Below are 6,304 nucleotides of genomic sequence, written 5' to 3'. Positions count from 1 at the left end.
ACACTCACGCACACTTATTACAACATTGTGCCCTCTCGACGGAGGGTCCGAATGAAATGAAAGCTAACTAACTATGCTAATTAAGCTAACTATTACAAATCACAACTAATTAACTATCCTAGTTATCTAATTAGTTATTACAACACAAATTGATTAGCTAAGCACGTTAACTAATTAAGTACAAAACCAAAGAATTAGCTAGCTAAGAAAAGTAGTTAAAAGGAGCCTCGAGGCGAGGAATGTATGCATGCTCAGTTGCTTCCTCCTGAAATCTCGTTGCCATGCCACCGGTTGCCTTTGTTTGCATTTGCTTTGATTCCTGAATACTGAACCAATTCCCAGACTGCCTCTGCTTTAGAACCAGAATAACTTTGAACCACCTTCAAACTGGTGGGCTGTCGGCCACCAGGGGAGACTATAGGCCACTTGTCGGCCACTTAAAAGGGCTGTAGGCCACTTAAAGTGGTTGGTCAGCCACTTCCTCTGGCCGGTCGGCCAATTGTTGCTACAAACAAAGTTCAATAAGGGCAAAGCAAGGCATTTGCAGGGTATTTGTGTACAACCACCCCCCTTATCATTTCTCAAGCTCAAAGGGGTGTGGTACTCGACTCTAGGGCCACCAACCGAGCATCACAATGCACGATGGCTGAGAAGCCGAGTTCATACAAGTCTATGAATGCACAAATAACACATAGGACTCGAGAGGCCTCCACCTTATCATGCACAATCAAGGGGGACGGCGACAAAGAAATGAGGCGCGTTTCATCACTTCAAGTATGAAACACCTCTCGTTTCTCGTGTTTGGATTAACGCCCGATCCAAACACAATGCAATGCAACACACATGCAAACAACATGCTTATCTATCAATGCTAGAGTGGTATGCACAGGGCTCTATCATGTAAGCAATGCATGCATGGCATGTTTAGGAGCTAAGGCATCAAGGCAAGTGAAGTGTATCACACATGAAGCATGCACTATAATGCTTAAATGGTCAAACCTACCTCATGCCACAACAATGGTAGAATCATGCTAGAAATGAGGCACCAAAAGCTACAACAACATGTTCATGCATTGGCTAGAAAGCCATACATTAAACACAACTCACAAACACAATGAAGAAGTGATAAATGAGAGAGTATGGCAGAGATGTAGGCATTGAAATCATATGCCAAATGATGACATATCATGCAAACAACACAAATATGGCATGCTAGAGGACTCAAGCATTAAAGCTAGTGAGGTACATAACACTAGGACTATGCGATACTATGCACCAGCACCCAAGCTAGTCCCAAAACAGAACTATATCATGGCAAATTAGTGGCAAAACATGCTCAAACTAAGGCTCAAAGGAGTAGAAAAGCATGCTTCTTTGGTAGTTCACAACTAAGGCACAACTCTCAAAAGCTCTCAAGGAGTGAAAGAAGTGAGAACATGACACATGTATATGCTCTGAAATTACATGCAACCATCACAAATATAGCATGCTAAGGTGCCCAAAACTCAAGACTAGCTAAAACACTTGCACTATAGCCATATCAAGCAAGCCCCAAAGGACCAAGATCACTTAAAATAGTCCTAAGGCAAGTCAAAACAATGCTAGAAACATGATGGAGTGTAGCAAAAACAAGCTAGAATGGTAAGCCAAAACATTAAGCATGTAAGGCTAACGAATGGGATTACACTACAAGTACCAAAACCAAGCAAGAGGTGACTCCATCAACCAAAAATAGAGTTGTATCATGGTAAAATAAGACCAAAAACATGCTGAGATGGTAGCCCAAAAGCTTAGGCAAGCGTGCATACAAATTAGCCCATGATCAAGACATAAGGCACAACTCTCCAAAAGCATTGAAAGTGTGAAACATGTGAGAGTATGAATACACTACACACACTAAAATCATGTGAGAAATGAGGCCAAAGCATGCACACAACTCAAGCAAAGCATGCTAGAGACTTTGAAACTCAAAACTAGTGAGCAAGATTGCACTATGGCTATACAAAGCAAGTTCCAAATGATCAAGACCACTCAAAACAGAGTTCAAGTAGGTCAAAACAAGGCTAAGAACTTGCTGGAGCAGAGCTAAAACAAGCTAGAATTAGAGGCACAAAGCATGATGCATGTTAAGCCTACAAGGAGGATTGCACTACAAGTACAAAAACCAAGCAAGAGATGACCCCACCAGCTAAAATCAGAGTTAAAACATGCCAAAATAACACCAAAAACATGCTGGGGTGAAGCCAATACATGCTAGAATAACAAGCTAACCTATGAAGCATGTTAGGCTAGTGAACAAGTTTACACTACAAGTGTAAAAAGCAAACAACATGAGGCCAAACCAACCCAAAATAGAGTTATAACATGGCAAAATGAGGCCTAAAACATGCTAAGATAGAGCCTCAAGAGGGTAGAAAAACATGCCAAAGTGTTAAGCCAACTACACATGCAAACAAGGCATAAAGGGGGCGGACCACCCCCATCCATTTTGGGTCTCAAAACCCACTTTACACCACTAAAATTCCTTTGGAATTCAGTGGTGAAAAGGATAAACAAGGGTGATCTCAAAGGCCTTAAAGGATGGCACCAAGCCTAAACAAATAAGGCACATAAGAGGGTAGAACACCCTCAACACCTAAGAGGCCTCAAACAAACATTCTAAGCACTTAAAAGGAGAACTTTTGGAAGTTGCAAGTTAGGCCTAAAAGAGCATACAAGGATGCCCAAATACTTAAGCAAAACAAAGCTTAAAGTGGGTAACTACTCACCCTTGAAGAACCACAGTAAAACAGCAACTTCTGAGGCAAAAGACCAACTAAAACCACTCAAATAAGGCTTCCAAGAACCTTAGCTCAATGATGGTGGTGCTTGAGTAGGTGTTTGTGTGCAAAAGTATGGAGAAACAACACTTTAAGGCACAAATATGGAGAGAGTGTGAGAATTCTAGAGAGAGAGTAGATATTTTTGCTCCACACATTTCTGAACCCCTGGAAAGGGAGAGGGATCTTCCCTCTTATAGAATTCCAAGCCTCAAGCTTGTTCAACAAACTAGAAGCTTGGTGCAATCCCTCCGTACACGTGTATGGAGGATGCCTTTTGTACCCAACAACTGGCACAGCTGGCAACAAAAATATCTAAAAAAGCAGAAAAAAAGGTGTAGGCCACTTCAAGTGGCCGACTGACCACTTCAACTAGGCTACAGGCCACTTCAAGTGGCCTATAGGAGGAAAAAGTGGCCTACAAATGCCAAAACTGACCGACAGCCCCTCCCCTTCCTCTAGGCAAGAGGTAACAAAGTATGGCACAAAAACAAACCAAAAGGAAAAGACCCAAGAGGTCCCGAGACAAGGCGTTTAGCCAAAAACTCCCGAAACCAGCCTACGGGCCACTACAAGTGGCCTACAAGAGGGAAAAGTAGCCTACAGCTACAAAAAGTGGCCTACAAGCCTTTATCTTCCTCCAGGCAAAGACACCAAGGCATGGTCCAAAAATAAACCAAGAAGAAGAGAGTTAAGAGGTCCCGAGACAAAGCGCTCAGCCGAAAGCCCCAAAAACTCGAAACGAGCACAAACATGCGCGATCATTGCGTGCACAAACGATGACATCTGAGTCTTAAGGTCGGTCAAAAATGGGGTGTCTACAGTTATCACAATACTCCCCTTGATCGTGGTGGCGAGAGACGAAAATTCTTCCATTCATCGCACTTTGAACCTCTAGTATCTCGTACTTGGCTATCTCGTCATTAATGCACCTCCTTAAAGCCACTAAGGGACGTAGATGTTCAACGACTGGTATTTTTGCAGAAGAAGAAGAAGCCATTAATGAGGGATGAAAAGAAGAGGGAAGAGAATGAGAAGAGAAAGGTAAAGAGTGAAGTTAGCAACAATAGAAGTGAGAGTAAAGACTAGACAAACAAATAGGTAAGAGTGTGGGAAATTGAGGCTTTATACTTTTTTGTCCAAATTACCCATTTAACCTAATGGGTCAAATAGGCCCAGGTTATTTGAATTTTATTTTGACCTATGTGGGATCAAGGCCTTTATTTTAGAGATCCTAAAAACACATTTTTGATCTTTATAAAGAAAATTTCCTCAAAAGCAACATTTTGTTACCTTATAAGGAAAGAAAATATACTTCGAAGTGTTTAGCTTGGCTTTGAAATGAATAGTTGGCTTCGAAGCCAGTATTTGGCTACAAATTTGAAGCCTATACCTTAACTCGAGTAAAGTTAGAACTTGTTTAACAATTCGAAGGTCTTAAAAGTATGTTCCTAGACTTTCTACCAAATAAGATTTCCTTCGAAGGAGTATTTTATTCTCTTTTGAAAGAAAGTGTGCCTTTGAGTACTTGGTTGTGAAACTAGTATTCGCTGAATTGATATAAAAGTTTTAAAGATTAAAAAGACTTGCAAATTGGTAGAAGAGAAACCCTTGTCTTTAAATTCAAAAGTATGAAAGTAAATTCTTGGACTTTCTACTGAGCAAAGCCCTTCGAAGGAAGATGTTATCACTTTTTGAGGGAACTATACTTCATTACACTTGACCAGGCTTCGAAAGAGATGGGTTGATATTTGTTAATTATGGGAACAAGTTGGAAGACAAAAGTTATTCATATTGACAAACATAAACCATATAATTGGAACACATAACCCAATTCTATTACTGTAAATGTTTACACTATGAGGGCTTATTTGGCTACATTCTCAATCTTGTAAAAGTAAGGAATGGATAAGGTCATGGAACTTTGTCCAGCAAAATTCAATAAATACATGTTCCTTTTCTAGCCTTTCCTCTATCCTATCCAAATTTGGCTTATCTAATTAGTGAGCCCGTAGTTGGTAAAAAAGGTGTTGGGTCCTCATTTCAAATTCTGTTTGCTTTAAAGCTGTCTCCACTTCATCCATCTTATTCATCCTATACATATCACCCATATTGGCATCTTCTTTATACTATGAATCATGGTTCTGGAAGTCTTCATACTCTTCAAGAAGATTCTTTGCCTCGTATTGGGTTTGAAAATGAATGGCAGAGATCTTCTCCAATGATGCACTGGTGGCGGAGGCATTTTTGTGCCAGTTAAGCAGTAGGGGGAGTTGGTCCAAGAAAGTGTGAAGTTCTGCTTGGGCCACATGATTAAGTTTGTGACATCGAGAGACAATGTCACAAGCCCATAAAAAGTTTTGATAAAGGGTGTTACCTTGAAGGACTTTGAAGAACAAGTGGGAAAAGGTAGCAAGTAGGGTTTGGGCTTTCTACTGCTGGTAAGCAGTTAGAGGAACTAGAGCTTGGTATGGGGTCAAATACTGACCTTCGAAGATGTTAAGTTTTAGTTCCTCAATCCAATTAGGATTAAGAGGAAGGAGAGGCGCAGTTGGGTTCACTCCAAAAGAAGGCAGAAACTGGGGCTCATTCACACATTCTAGCCAGTCAAAAGAGCAAAGCTTTGCCTTCTTAGCCAAGAGTGAAGGACTTAGTTCCAAAGCTTTGATTAGATGAGGGGTCTTCTGTACTATTTTTGTCGGCAAGGTGGAAAGATACCACACCGAAAGAAGGTTGTCTTCGAGGCAGTGGAGGCGGTCAAGTGACACATACGAATATAGCATGGAGCTGCGCGAAAAAAACAAGTCTGTGATGAATTCGTTCCCTTGTTTGGGGTTGGTTTGGTGTTGGCCAAACATTCCAACCAGTAATTCTAGTAGAAGATGAGGCAGTTTCATCCCACGCAGAAGGTTTTTGAGTAGATGAAGAGCTTTCAAGATCTATTTGGGCAAGTTTTTGGTCTAAGGGCATACATTCTGCAAAAGCCTCCATAACTTGTATAAATGGAGGAGGGTAAATATGGCTAATAAATGCATGGAAGTTCTTTCGAGACTGACCATCATTGTTCAAAGCCTCTTCGTATACTTCATCAATGAAGGAAAAGATTTGGTTAGCCATTAAAGATGTATCAATCCCTGGCTTGCACATATAATGGAGGTAAGGACCAAACGCAAGAGGAAGGTCAGTGTTTTAAACATTGCTTGGAGACGGTTATACTTCTAGGATAATTGATTACCATGCACATCCTAGGACGTGGGCAAAACGCATTGATCCACTAATATTACCAAGTATTGGCTATATTAGTGCGGGGGGTAATGTTGGCTATATATTTTGTACAAACCTATCGCAGCTTGACACATGGATCATAAGGGGCAATTAGGGGAATCAGTAAAGGTCTCTAATTATCAACAGACGCGTGGCAACTTGTAGCAGTGACAATGGATCCACGAAACATGGAAACAGTCAAGGTACCCAAGATGACGTGG

The sequence above is a fragment of the Camellia sinensis genome, chromosome 12, assembly GCF_055761805.1.
Source record: "Camellia sinensis isolate YWXY chromosome 12, ASM5576180v1, whole genome shotgun sequence".
Classification (NCBI taxonomy): Eukaryota; Viridiplantae; Streptophyta; class Magnoliopsida; order Ericales; family Theaceae; genus Camellia; species Camellia sinensis.
The sequence above is the reverse complement of the archived record's forward strand: the minus strand, read 5'-3'. Positions refer to the sequence as shown.